Here is a 15699-nt window from a genome sequence, read left to right as displayed (position 1 = left end):
TGTGCTCGAGTTAGTTGAGTTAAAATGGTCGGGCCCTGTGTGAGCATGAGGAGTGAATGCTCTTGTGTGTGTGATAGTTCCAAATTCCCTGTGTGGTAAGCACTGAGTTGTTTAAATGGTATAGTTTTGTGGGAAGGAGGATGTAGCATGAAATATATACTCCAGTGGAGTAGCCCGTACATTCTGGAACATATCTGGTGAGTGTTGCTGATGTTGGTGAAAGGGGATGGCGAATTAGTATGTTCATCTGTGCTACGTGGTATTACAACACATGTGAAATCGGTTCAGAGTCAGATGGTAAGGCTCAGAGCGGTAGAGAATGGCTGTGTAGCTCTTAGAATGAGCATCTCTGTGGTCTGAGATTTGTGGCTGTAATGGGATACAAATTAGAAAGACAGATGAGAGTACATTTCCATCAGGGACTATGAGTTTTCTACACTTTCGCTCAGAATGAGCGACTTAAAACCAGTTGTCTTTGTGATGGGATGTGAACACTTAAGGAATTAGTGTGTAAATGGACAAGACTGAATTGATTCTGAAAAAGAATGGTGGAGAAAGTGCACTTGTGAGATGCTGCTTGAGATGCTCAATCATATTTCAGCACAGTCCACAACGTCACCCACAGATTTCCCAGTGTTCCTATTTGTAAATTTGTGCTGAGCCACCTATTGGTCCCTATGTGGTTAAAGAGGAGAAATGTGTGAGCTTGTGTCACTATGTGTGTTTGTGCTCATAGGAGAGGGCAGGTTCTGGTTACACTCCCACTCACTATTGAGCACTTTCCACTTTTATACCCACAGCTCTCCCAGTGTTCCCATGTTGGAAATCTGTACTGAGTCACCTTGCCCCAACCTTGCAGACACACTTCCTATATGTTTCTCTGCAGAATCTTTAGTACTAATCATCTGCCCTGTAGCCCTTTCCTGTGTGTGAGGGGACAGTGAATTCAGCAGAGACTGGGCTGAGCAGCTCAGTGGCATGTCTTGTCCAAACAAGCTCAGATCACATCTGTGCACACTCCTTACCATCCATATCAGTATGGGGACGCGGGCATACAAAGAAGTCCTCCATTAACACTGCTGAGGGTAATGGGTGTTCACGTCCTGTGGGACCACGTGCTGGAGCCTCCACAACTGACTGAAGTTCTGGGGAATGGAATACATAAAGAACATTGTTATGAGACATTTTTTGTTATTTTTTCAATTGAAAGAATACATATGGAATCGACATGTATGCTAGGCATTATTACCTCACATGACACTGGCTCTGATGGAAGTTTAGTTGACATTCCGATTTAAAATTTTATTTACACTGAAATATAAACTGGTATGAAAATTTGTATTTGGTGAATGTGTATGAGATTAGGAATTTTGTATGTGATATTTCTGGAGATGTATACAAATTAACAAAAACTAAAACCATATCTGAAAGACAGTATGCAGGAACTAAAAATGGGATATCAACTCAATGTCCTATGGAAAACTGTACATTTTGGTGATTTGTGGTGAAAGTTGTTTTGAACACTAACTACTACACACATATCTACATTTTTATATTGATATCTATATTGATGTAGATATATATCTATATAGAGAGGTATGTTCTAGTGGAGGTGTCTACTTTCCAGGATTTATCTCTTGATGTTGCTGAACGGGGTTGCTTAATGACTGTTTGCATGTTGGTTAGTGATGTGACAGCATATGTGAGCAGTGCAGGAGTGGGGCCTGTTTTGAAGTGTGATGATAAGACTTTGATTGTTAGGGGTCGTTTGTATAGAACTCAGGAGTGCATCTGTATGAAGGTCTGTTGCTTCGAGGCTTATAGGATGTGTGAATTAAACAACAATGGTTGGAAGTTCATTATCATGAAGTCAGGAAAGTAATCTATAGTTGGCTCAATATGAGTGATTTTGAACTGATTTTCTGTGTGAGAGGATTAGAATTATATATGGAATTAGTTGTCAATGGGTGACTCTCAAAATGGATTTGTGAAGAAATGTGGTAAGGGTGTAGCTATGTGGGACTCCTGGAGGAGGAAGAAGGTGGACGGGGGATGAAGGCTGTGTATTTGGGAGGAAAGGTGGAGCAGAGGAGAGATGGGATCATGCCTGGTGGAAGGAGCGCTGGTGTGAGAGAGTGTGTGAGGATGTGTGGTTGTGCTCATCTAAAGAGGTAGGTTCTGATTAAACTCTAGCGACACTCCACTCACACATCATCACAGTCTAATACCGTCATCCATAGCTGTCTCAGTGATCCTCTGTGGGAAATTTGTGCTGAGGCGTCTCAACCTGTCCTTGAAGTCACACGCCCTTTATGTCCCTCTTTTATTACTAGTCTCTCTGGGCTGTAGCCCTTTCCTGTCTGTGAGGGGACAGTGAGGTCAGTGGAGACTGGGCTGAGCAGCTCAGCAGCATCTCTTGTACAAGCTCAGATCCCACCTGTGTGTGTTCCTTACCATCCTCATCAGGACGGGGACGCATTGATGGATCGTAGTCCTCCATGAAATCTTCTGAGAACAGAGAGTTCTTTCCAGTTCTCTTACCAGGTTCTTGGATCTCCGCAACTGATTCACATTATGTGCAATAAAGTGAAAAAAGAATATTAAAATGAGACATTTTATAGAATTTGTGTCAAGTCAAGAAATACATGTGGAGTGGACATTATATGTCAGTCGTCAGTAATAATACATGACACTTGCTCTCATGGAAATTAAGGTTACTTTCCATATGCAAGTTTATTTACTCAAAATATAAATACAGCCTTTTAAATTTTCTGTATCCTGGATATCAGTAGGATTACTTGTCTGTGTTATCTCGGCAGGGCTATAGAGATCATCAGAAAGTTACAACCATGCCTGAAAGGTAGTTCACCAGTACTAAAAGTTGAGTCTGCGACAGGATACCTTCTACACAACCTCAAGTGCTGTGCTTAGGACGAAACCATGCTGGGTCTTTTTTAAAGACATTGGTGTTTGTCCATATTCTTGGTAATGTAACATGTGTTTGTTAGACTCATATTAATATATTCTTTCATGTTTTTCTATTAAAACTCTCATCCTCTTAGTCCTTCACCCATATTTTTATTTATTTATTTTTTATAGAGATAGAGAGAGAGAGAGAGAGAGGGAGAGAGAGAGATAGACAGGGACAGACAAACAGGAACGGAGAGATGAGAAGCATCAATCATTATTTTTCGTTGCGCATTGCGACACCTCAATTGTTCATTGATTGCTTTCTCATACGTGCCTTGACCGTGGGCCTTCAGCAGACCGAGTAACCCCTTGCCTGAGCCAGCAACCTTGGGATCAAGCTGGTGAGCTTTGCTCAAACCAGATGAGTGGTGTTCCAGCTGGCTTCCTCGAGGTCTCGAAGCTGGGTCTTCCGCAACCCAGTCCGATGCTCTATCCACTGCACCACCGGCCCGGTCAGGGCCGCACCCCTTATTTCCACACACATAACACTGTTCTCCTCTGATCTCCTAGGGCCTTCTCCAGTCCTCTTAGTGGTTTCCCCTTAGAAATTTTGCTTCCACTGCTGATTACATGAAGGAAGATGCAGAAGTATTCTGAGGTTCTTTTCGTTTGGGGCAGCCTTGTACCGACTCATGGACAGAATCACTCAGCCTGTCCCTGCACTCTGTCTAGATCCCAACCTCCCTTTGCATCCTGTTCAGTAGTTTCTCCTTACCAGAACCTGTTAGCTCATCTTCAGAGGAAATATAGATGAAGGAATCTGAAGAGGGCAAAACCCTGTGAAGTTCCTGGGTATTTGGGGGGGCCACTGCCTTCTGACTAGTTTGTAAATCATCTTCTTGTAAATTTAGCTCTGCTGAGAAATTAAATAATAATAATCGGGATGGAGTCCATACTCTATATGTGTATTTATCTGTTCATGAAGCAAACAGTAGCAGGCTGCTAGGGGACATGTTGATTGAACACAGAGGGCCTTCATCGTCACAGACTGGTTGTATATAGTTCCATAGAACTTTAAAATGCACAGGGGTATTCATTGTGTCAGTGCATGTTATTGGTGACTGGGTTTGTATTAAGATGCTTCTTTGTCAACAGATTAGACAGTGGTGTCTGATTTCTACCTAAAGAAATAACTGTATTGTATTTATTAGCTTTCCATGCAGGTAGTTTTTATCATTTGATGTGTTTCTACAACTGAGAGTGCATGGCAATGACATGAGCCACTTGTAGCATCACCATACAATTCTCCTATGTGTCCCTCCATGCTCTTGCCTTTGGTAATTGATGAGGATACAGGAATATCGGGGATTCTACTGCATGAAACATTTCAATGTAATACTGGATTTCTAGGAAAGGGGATTAGAAGAAAGTAGAATCTGTGTGTGGAGTCTTTAGTAATAAAGAAGGCCACTCCCTGTGTGACCTTGTGGAGTGAAATTCCTTTGTATATGGTTTTTCCGTAATTTTGTATGGTGTGATTACCTGAGTTCCTTACATGGCATAACTCTGTGGGAACAAGGATATAGCATGTATGTATCTTCTAGGGAGTGTGTATGCTCAAGAACATACCTCGTTAGGTTTTGCTTTTAATGTTGGAAAAGCAGATTGTGAATGAGTTGTGCATATTTGTTATTGTTGTGACAGCACTTGTGAGCAGTGCACTAGTGAGACGTGTTCTCAGAGTGACGTGGTAAGAGGGAGAGTGAAGTGGACAGTGTGTAGCTCTGAAATGAGCATCTCTACGAAAGTCTGAGGATCAATGGCTAGAAGGGCGTATGGACTAAATATGCAACAAATGGAATTTTATTTCCATCAGGGCATGTAGTTGTGTGTGTGTGTGTGTGTGTGTGTGTGTGTGTGTGTGTGTGTTTTGGTTTGATTTTTAATGAGTGGACAGATTATTTGTTTGAGAGAATGTGACTTATTTATGGAGTTAATTGTAAATGGGTGAGTCTGAAAATAATTGTGAATAATGAAGGTAAGGGTGTACCTATGTGATGCTTCTCGATAAGAAAGATGATGTGGGGAATGGAGACTTGTGTATTTGGGAGAAAGGAAAGAGGAGCTGAAATGGTGCCCATCATGGTTAAAGAGGATAGATGTGTGAGTGTGTGTGAGTATGTGAGTTTGTGCTCTTAGGAGAGGGCAGGTTCTGTTTACACTCCCACTCACATATCAGCACTGTCCTCTTTGATACCCACATCTGTCCCAGTGTTCCCGTGTTGGAAATCTGTGCTGAGCCACCTTGCCCCAACCTTGCAGACACACTTCCTATGTGTCCCTCTGCAGAAGCTTTAGTACTAATCATCTGCCCTGTAGCCCTTTCCTGTGTGTGAGGGGACAGTGAATTCAGCAGAGACTGGGCTGAGCAGCTCAGTGGCATGTCTTGTTCAAACAAGCTCAGATCACATCTGTGCACACTCCTTACCATCCATATCAGTATGGGGACGCGGGCATACAAAGAAGTCCTCCATTAACACTGCTGAGGGTAATGGGTATTCACGTCCTGTGGGACCACGTGCTGGAGCCACCACAACTGACTGGAGTTCTGGGGAATGGAATACATAAAGAACATTGTTATGAAACATTTTTTGTTATTTTTTCAATTGAAAGAATACATATGGAATCGCCATGTATGCTAGGCATTATTACCTCACATGACACTTGCTCTGATGGAAGTTTAGTTGACATTCCGATTTAAAATTTTGTTTACACTGAAATATAAACTGTTATGAAAATTTGTATTTGATGAATGTGTATGAGATTAGGAATATTGTATGTGATATTTCTGGAGATGTATACAAATTAATAAAAACTAAAACCATATCTGAAAGACAGTATGCAGGAACTAAAAATGGGATATCAACTCAATGTCCTGTGGAAAACTGTACATTTTGGTGATTTGTGGTGAAAGTTTTTTTGAACACTAACTACTACACACATCTCTACATTTTTATATTGATATCTATACTGATGTAGATATATATATAGAGAGGTATGTTCTAGTGGAGGTGTCTACATTCCAGGACTTATCTCTTGATGTTGCTGAACGGGGATGCTTAATGACTATTTGCATTTTGCTTAGTGATGTGACAGCATATGTGAGCAGTGCAGGAGTGGGGCCTGTATTGAAGTGTGATGATAAGACTTTGATTGTTAGGGGTCATTTGTGTAGAACTCAGGAGTGCATCTGTATGAAGGTCTGTTGCTTTGAGGTTTGTTGGATGTGTGGATTAAACAACAATGGATGGAAGGTCATTATCATGAAGTCAGGGGAGTAATCTATAGTTTGTTTAATATGAGTGATTTAGAACTGATTATCTGTGTGAGAGGATTAGAATTATATATGGAATTAGTTGTCAATGGGTGAGTCTCAAAATGGTTTTGTGAAGAAATGTGGAAAGGGTGTAGCTATGTGGTACTCCTGGAGAAGGAGGAAGGTGGATGGGAATGAAGGCTGTGTATTTGGCAGGAAAGGTGAAGCAGAGGAGAGAGGGGATCATGCCTGATGAAAGGAGGGCTGGTGTGAGAGAGTGTGTGAGGATGTGGGTTGTGCTGAGCTTTTGGTTCAGGTTCTGATTCCACTCCCACTCACATATCACCACAGCCCACCATGTCACCCCCCACTGTCCCAGTGTCCCTATCTTGGAATTTGTGCTGAGGCACCTTGCCCTGTACTTGAAGTCACTCTCCCTGTGTGTCTCTCAGCAGAAGCTTTGGTACTGGTTTGTGAGCCTGTAGACCTTCCCTGTGTGTGAGGGGACAGTGAAGTCAGTGGAGACTGGGTTGAGCAGCTCAGCAGCATCTCTTGTCCATGCTCACATCCCACCCGTGTATGGTCCTTACCATCCTCATCAAGATGGTGACGCATGGTTGCAGAATAGGGTCCCGTTAGGCCTCCTGAGAATAACAAGTTTTCCTTTTGTGTCTCATCAGATGTTGCAGTCTTTACAACTGATTTATGTTATGAGGAATGAGTCAAAAAAGATTGGTAAGATGTGAGATTTTCTAGTGTTTGTTTCAATTCAAAAAATGTTTTATGAGGCCTTGGCTGGTTGGCTCAGTGGTAGAGCATCGGCCTGGCGTGAAGGGGTCCCGGGTTCGATTCCCATCCAGGGCACACAGGAGATTCGCCCATCTGCTTCTCCACCCCTCCCCTTTCCTTCCTCTCTGTTTCTTTCTTCCCCTCCCGCAGCGAGGCTCCATTGGAGCAAAGATGGCCCGGGCACTGGGGATGGCTCCTTGGCCTCTGCCCCAGGCGCTAGAGTGGCTCTGGTCCCGGCAGAGCAATGCCCCGGAGGGGCAGAGCATGGCCCCCTGGTGGGCAGAGCGTTGCCCCCGGGTGGGCGTGCCAGGTGGATCCCAGTCGGGCGCATGCGGGAGTCTGTCTGACTGTCTCTCCCCGTTTCCAGCTTCAGAAAAATACAAAAAAAAAAAAATGCTTTTTCAGTGGACATTAGATGTCATTCATCAGTACCACACATGACTTTCCCATATTAAGATCATTTACTAAAAATATAAACAAACTCAAACTAGAAATGTATTTTGTGTATCCTCAGTGTTCGTGGGATTACTTCTCTGGCCTGTGCTATCTCGGTAGGTCATTAGAGATCATTGGAAACTTAAAACCATGCCTGAAAGTGAGGTGGTCTACCAGCATTAAAAGTGGTTGTGCAATGGTGTATCTTGTATTCTACCTGAAGTTCTAGGCTTTAGGACCCTTCCACCTTGGGCTCTTTTTAAAGTCATTGGTGCTTTCACATCTATCTGGTCATTTAACCAGATGTCCTTGTTTGACTCCTACTAACATATTCTTCCATGTTTCTCTATTGAAACTCTCATCCCCTTAATCCCGCACCCACTATTTCCACACACGTAATGCTGTTCTCCTATGATCTCCTGGGGCCTTCTCCAGTCCTATAGTGTTTTCCCCTTGTAAATTTTGCTTCTACTGCTGATCACATGAAAGAAGATACACAAATATATAGACAAATGAGAGGAACAGATGCAAAATATATATTCTGTCCATTTATTTCTATAACATATAAAAACAGGAATAACTAATCAAGGTTTTTAGGAGTGAAATAAATAATAATTCTTTGTACGTTAAGAGAAAATTATACTTGGAGAATTTAGATGCATGTGGCAGAATATACAGAAATGAATGATGAGGAATCATGGGTGCCGATGGGTCCGATGAGGGATGAATTTGAATGTAAAAATGCCTATGAATATATTGAATGTGATGTGTTTTTGACTAGGTATCTCTGGGTTCTACCTAAAGTTCTGTTCTGCAGGCTCCTAGCACTATTAAATTCTTTTTATTAGTGCTTTCATACCTTCCGGGTCATATACCATGCCCTTGTTTTTCTCATAGTCACATATTCTCCAAATTTCTTTCATAAAACTCTCATCCTTTTTAGTCTCTCTCCCATTATTTCATAAGTATAATACTTCTTTTCTGATCTCCTTGGCATGCTCCAGTCCCTTAAGTGTGTTTCCCTTGGAATTTATTGCTTTCACTGCTGATCACATGGAAGATGCAGAAGCATCTGAGGTTCTTTTGTCCTGGGCAGCCTTGTACCGACTGCTGGGAAGATTCAGCTCATCTCTGGGCTCTTGTCTAGATCCCACCTCCCTTTACATCCTATTCAGAAATTACTCCTTAACATCATGATTTACCTTTTCTTTAGAAGAGATGCTAGATAAGAAATATGATGAAGAAGAAGCTACCTATGCTTTCTTGCATTGAGTTAGGCCTACTGCTGTATGTGCTGCAAATCATCTCATTTGAAAAATGTTGAGAAATAAATAACAACAATATGGATATGGTTCATGTTTCTTATTTGTATATTTATCTGTTCTTTAAATAATAGGAGCCCACTGTGTAATATGTTCAGTAAACACAATTAGTTTCCATCTTCATGGATATGAAAAAGGGTTTCGATAAAATTTTAAATGAACAATAATATATACTATGTCAGTGTATATCTTGGTGACCGGGTTTCCACTAAGTAGGTTTTTTTATTAATGGACAAACACTGCTGTCTCCTTTCTACCTGAACATACCAACTATATTTTATGTTTAGCTTCCCTTGCAGGTAGTTCTGACAGTATGATTACGTTTCTATATTGGAAAATGAATGGAAATGCCATTTTCCTCTTTCAGACATATTCACACCAACCTCTTATTTGCCCCTCAAAGTTCCCCTTTCCTAGATCACTGGGATGCTATAAGTCTGTATCTTTTTGCAAAGCTCCATTTAATGATAACAAAGTTTGCTTCGACTCAGGCCCATGAATTATCTGTGAGGAGTCTGGCCTTAGTGGTTGTTACTAATATGCTGATTTCTTATGTAAATAAGATATGAATTCATTTATGTACTTATAGCTACAGCCTAATGTACTTTAATGAATTAGGGGTATAATGTGTTCTTGAAATGCAAATAACTGGACTTGATCTCCAATTAGTACCCAATTTTGTCAGGTATCAGTGCCTTTCTTCTCCTGGCTTTTTTATGCTCTGTATGTGTGTGTAGTGGAATAGGTGGGAATGTTTGTCAAGTTGTCTCATAGTTTATAGTCAATAACATCTATAAATATGCACAGTATATTTTAAATGAAATGAAGACAGCCTTCTTCCAAGGTCCACTGGAGGATTCAGAAATCTCAAACAAGTTGGAAAAGTCGGTTCTTTTTACTAATGTGAGCCACCATTTGGAACTACGGGGTTGGCTCCATTCTGTCCCCTCCCACCACTGAGCAGTGGCTCTTCCTCATAGCAGTTAATTGGTTACTTTTAATCTCCATAGTAACCAAACTCTTTCTGTTTTTCACTTAAGGGGTGTATTGTGTTTGTGTGTGTGATATGTGTATCCCATTTTTCTGCATTTCACACAGGGCCTCACCTTTACATATTCACATTCTAAAACAAAACAATTCGTTTTTACTCCTGAGTAAAAAAAATTTTTATCATTACATTCTCATCTGTACACAACTAGATTTAAGTGTTCAAAGTTTAGTTTTGTTTTGTTTTGTCAATTTTTTGCTCACCTTTATGAGACAGAGTTTCTTCTTAAGAGAAAATAGTATTGGAAAACTAGTCACAACATAATTAACTAATGCCCTAAGGCAGACATCAAATAAAGGCAAATACATTTTCTCATAAATATTACACTAACCAACCATTATGTCTATGACAGTGTAACCAGAGTGACACGGTACAGGTAGCACAAGTCCTACACCACAGAGACAAGGACCCAGCCACTGAGTTTTCTCTACTCTCAGACTACCTGGGTCCTCAAAAAGACCATCATGCACACATCTCCCTCTCTCCCTCCTCTCTCTCTCCCTTCCTCTCTCCTTTTTTCCCCTTCTCTACCTCCTTTGCTCCCTCTCTCTCTGTCTCTTTCCTGAGAATAAGGAATTCTCTCCCCTTAGAAAGCAGTCCCTGGCTACTCCATGCCCAGAGAGTGCGCTTAACGCCTACCTCTTGACACTTTCACAGATTTGATGGAATAGCTGCTGTCCAGATGTCTCCTTTTTCGTTTAGGCTTCATGGTTCAACTCTTTAAAGAGTTCTTCAAAGTAGGTATCTTTCTTCCACTAACTCTACTCTCAGAGTGTCAGTAGATGATGTTGACAATGAATTAAAATACAACAAGTACCGTCAATATACACAAATTACAATCAATAACAAGTCACTTGAGAGAGCTGTCTCCTCACCAACTCACTCTTCTGACCAGTGCTAAGCACAGACCAGGACTGTTATTGCTACGGCGACAGCAGTGTTCCGTGACCTCAGCATGACATCACTGGCCCATCAGCAGTATTCTATGGCTTGGTATAATGTTATGAACTCCAGCCAGCTAATATTCACAGGACTACAGAACCACTGTCACTCCCAATGACTAGAATGACTCCGTTTATCCAATAGAAACTTTGTAATGCTCTGAAATTAAAAAAAAATCATTTTCTTGCTATCAAAACGAGAGAGTCTATGATTCGGATTCAAGCAGGGAAATTATTTTATTTGTCTAGGGTAACCACACTACTAAATCACCTCAACAGTGAGGCTGAGCATTATTTGAGAACCATGCCTGTCTTATGTAAAATATTAAATATTTTTTATCATATTGGTAGTAATATTTAACTTATATACAGCATAACTTATATGTGAGGTCTATGTTTATTGGTGTTTACATGTGGATTTTTAAATACCTTGTAATTCTTACAACTCTGAATTTATTGAATATCCCATCACTATTTCCAAGTCTTATATACTTTACAACAAGCTATTGTCTTTTGTGTTACCCTTATCACTTCCCTAGGGGATGGGGAAGGGGAAGTCCATGGCCTTTGTCATGAATCGTGTTCTGGTCAATCCGCAAGGTCTCAATTTCCAGGCTTCAGTTCTAGGCCCCATCTCCATCTTCTGGAAATAGCTGAACTCTGTACAGGGTTTGAACTCTGTGTAGTTGGCTTCATTCTATATCCTACCCCCCACTGAGTATGCGTCCTCCCTCAGGGGCTTTTTGCATTTATTTCCAAACAACTGGGCCCTGACCTAGCCTCTTCTGCATCCCTCACCCTCAGAGGCCCAGCCTTTCTGTGTTACCCCACATACCTGAACTAAACATCTCACAGCCATTAAATGGTGCACATGTTTATCAAAGAATTTTAGCTTGACAGCTATCAGGGAAAAGTGAAAACAAAAATTAAATACAAGTTTAAATAAAGTTGACCTAAAGTGAAGTATTGACCTGAACAATCATTGTTGAACAACTACTAACATTTTTAAATTAATTAAGCATATAAACTCTGACCTTGCAATCTCATTCCTTAAAGGTATCTGTGCAATGATTATATGTATAGCACAATTTATACCAATGGGGAGTTGAGATGTTAATTTTGTTTAGTTTCCAAATTGAGGTGAAACGATAAGCATTTTAATACATATTTTAGATTCAATTTTCAAATATAGCAGTCAAGCCAATTAAAAAATATTTTTATATGGAGGAGTATCAAGAAGGAAGCGTTGACCAGAAATAAAAAAAAATATTTCATAAAATAGACTAAAGTGGTTTTTTAACCAGAAAATTAACTTATAAGAATTAATAAATCAATAATTAATAATTTTTAAACAATAAAAAAGTAGAATAATCTCTCCCAATATTTAATAGCTCATATTATGTCTAAGTCTGAGAGAAAGAATTGTTCTAAAGATCTTTTACTGTTTTAATATCCTATTGCTTCTATAACAAATTACCACTAACTTTGTGGCTTAAAATAAAAATGTATTATCATATAGTTCTGTAGGTCAGAATTTCAATGTGGGTTTTAAAGCCCCAGACCAAGGCATCAGCAGGATTGGTTCCATCTGGAACTCTAGGAGAGAATCTGTTCCCTTGCCCTTTCAAGGTGCAAGAGGCTGCCTGCATTCCTTGGCTCTTGTTGTCTTCCTGCATCTTTAAAACATATTACTGCAACATCTGCTCCCAGTGTTACATTTTCGCTCTGTCAGGTGCCTATCTTAATGTCATATGGACTCTTATTAATGTCATTGACCCGCACTCATAATCCAGAATAATCTTCCCAATATAAAATCCTTAGTTTTGCCTCTGAAGGCTTTTTTGCTACTTAATACTGGATTGGGGAATAGATGGACATGTTTTTGAGGGAGACTGGGGGAGAGTGAATTTTTCAGCTACCGCACTGAGACAAAAACAGAGGTGTCAGAAGAAATTTACCTCCAGTAGAGTAGTGTAGGCAAAAAACAAAAACAAAAGTAATTAGACAAGAGTAATAAGAGAAAAGGACACAGCAATTATGTGAATTATTGAATAAAATAAAGTAGAATGAAATAAAAGAATAAATACTTAAGCCGTAAATGAAACATGACCCAAGGAATAAAAGAACAATTACATGGGAATTCTATAATTAGGTTTATGTTTAGGCAACTAGTGTCAATAAAACAGAAGCCAAGCAAGATGGCAACTCAGTGTACAGAAATAAGAATGGAAAATGTAGAGCTGAGGACAAAAAAAGTCCGAAGAAAGATTAAACAATAAATAAATTAATTAGATAACAATACAGGACAAAGCTTAAAATTGAATATCTGATATATAGATTATTTTATAAGGAAGTATAAAGGGAAGAGAGTAATATATAATTAAATACAAGACATAGATAAGGCCAAATAATACAGCATAACTATAAAGATGTTAACAAATAAACCAGTTATGCAAGACATAATACCATAAATTAACCCCAGGATTAAAGAATTGAAACCACAAATGAAGAGGATATCCATTATTTTCCAGGAAAAAGAAAATGATAGAAGATGATTTGTAGAAATTAAAAACTCCCATTTAATTATTTATTCTCTTAATTGATAAAGCAAACAAATAAATTCTGTAGTTGCTGTAAGGGAAACAAGTCACTTATAAGTACTAAACACTAAGCTGACTTTACACATCCATAAAGCAATATTTATTCCTTGAGAATAATAGTATCTGCAGATGTTGAAAGAAAAGTGTGATACTGCAGTATTATTTGCAGCCACATTGTTTTCAAGTATAAAAACAATTAGCAGACATTGTCAAAAAAGTGTTAATTTTTTTCAGGGAATATATATACAAGAACCATTTTTGAGAATGTCACTTACTTCTCTAACAGAGCCATGAAAAAGGACAGATATACCACTTTATACCAGAAGACAGATGTTGATAGCAGACATCTGAGGGTGGAGGTGAAAGTATAATGGGGACTGATTGGCCCAATGCTATTATACCATTTCCTATGAATGCAGTTGGGTAGCAGGGCGTTCGAGCACTGTGTAGTTCTACTGCCCCAGACCTTGTCAGCCTGTTGTTTACCATGTGCCCCAGCACTGTCAAAATCCCCTAGTACCCCTGCATATTGCTACTCATCTCTGTGCTTTCAGTCTGTTCTTCTTGACTTGAATCCTCACACAGCATTTTAGGTTTAATTAATACTGTATTTAGTATAGCATATGGATGTTGGGTCAAGTTGAAAGTTAAATATACCATGTTCTCTATCACTTCAGTGCAGATTTGTTGCTGCTTTTCTCTTCCCATTTACTTTTTTCTTTTAGCACCTCCACCACTAAATGAAAGGTATCTTAATTCTAGACATTACCTAATTTATTAGAGGTAGTAGATCATAGTAATTAAGGGTATACATGTAGAATCAGAATTCCAGGGTTTGCATCCTGTCTCTTCCACTCATACACTGTGTGATCTTAGGCATTTTCTTAAGTAGTCAGAGCCTCAGTGTCTAAATTACATGAAAATAGTGATGGGGTCTACTTTAGAGAGCTGTGATAATTAAGAGATATAAGGTCCATGAAGCACTTAGGACATAGTCTGGCTCTAAATAAGGTTCCATAATGTTTCCTCCTCTTACATCCAGTCTTGCACTATTTCATCTGTGCATGCTTCACAAAACAGCTCGTCAAAGTCAAGATCTGTTTCAAAACCAGCAATGCCTATTCACTATCTATATATACTAAAGAACAAGTCTTTTCACCTTTCCCTATATCATGGGCCCTCGTGGTTTCAAGGCATAGATACAGTTTCCTGAGGGAAGATAAATTTTAGCTGAGCCAGTAAATAGGACAGAAATGACCACGGATGACTGCTGACTCAGTGAGAGCTGATTGAGCTTAGAGGTCTTCCGTGTGGCTCCTGAATCCTTTCATGATTTTGCGCCAGTTTGCTCTCAAGCTCCTTCTGTGTTACTGCCCTTTCAGAAGCCTTGCCTGGGCAATAGAAATGACCTGTATTTCCCCACGATACCAGATTGTTGGAGGAAAGCCAAAGCACCGAGTGACTCTCTGTTCCCATCCTGAGGAAGTGAAGTTTGCAACCAAGCATAGGTGACTGAAAGCTGTCGCGTCCAGGGAAGGGCCAATGATGTTGGTGCTTTGTGCAACTGGAGCTTTCTGCAGGTCAGGAATCACACAGCAGATGGTGTGCTGTTATGTCTCAGAAAGGATAACAGAAATCTAATCATTTTTGCAAAACTAAATAGTAAAGTGTATACTGTATTCTGCTTGTTAGTTTCTTTCTTTTTTTTTTTTTTTCTGAAGCTGGAAACAGGGAGAGACAGTCAGACAGACTCCCGCATGCGCCCGACCGGGATCCACCCAGCACGCCCATCAGGGGCGATGCTCTGCCCATCCTGGGCGTCGCCATGTTGCAACCAAAGCCACTCTAGCGCCTGAGGCAGAGGCCACAGAGCCATCCCCAGCACCCAGGCCATCTTTTGCTCCAATGGAGCCTTGGCTGCGGGAGGGGAAGAGGGAGACAGAGAGGAAAGTGCGGCGGAGGGGTGGAGAAGCAAATGGACGCTTCTCCTGTGTGCCCTGGCCGGGAATCGAACCCGGGTCCTCCGCACACTAGGCCGACGCTCTACCACTGAGCCAACCGGCCAGGGCCCTGCTTGTTAGTTTCTTGATGCAAGATACATATTTCTGCTTAAAAACTTGATAGCTGATCTCACCCAGGCACCTGAATCCTGGAGAGATGGGGGTCCTCCACTTTCAGTATTGTTGCTACCTCATTTCTTTGCAGCTCCTCTTCATGAAAGGTTTCTCCCTTTGGCATTCCTTCTCTGACAATGCTTCCTAGGTCTTCTAAGGTTCAAGTTGAAATAGGTCTTATTTTTATAGATCTGTAATTACATTTTTTATGCATAGTACGCACC

At 40.4% G+C, this 15699-nt stretch overlaps 1 non-coding gene across 1 annotated transcript; it reads right to left on the bottom strand.

Annotated features, from left to right (window-relative positions):
- Positions 1 to 15354: 15354 nt before the first annotated feature.
- Positions 15355 to 15430, bottom strand: TRNAT-AGU (transfer RNA threonine (anticodon AGU)). The gene has a single exon. It is a non-coding gene; the product is annotated as a tRNA-Thr (tRNA).
- Between the last annotated feature and the right edge of the window lie 269 nt (positions 15431 to 15699).

The sequence above is a fragment of the Saccopteryx leptura genome, chromosome 4, assembly GCF_036850995.1.
Source record: "Saccopteryx leptura isolate mSacLep1 chromosome 4, mSacLep1_pri_phased_curated, whole genome shotgun sequence".
NCBI classification, from domain to species: domain Eukaryota; kingdom Metazoa; phylum Chordata; class Mammalia; order Chiroptera; family Emballonuridae; genus Saccopteryx; species Saccopteryx leptura.
This window is presented reverse-complemented; position numbering and strand designations above follow the sequence as displayed.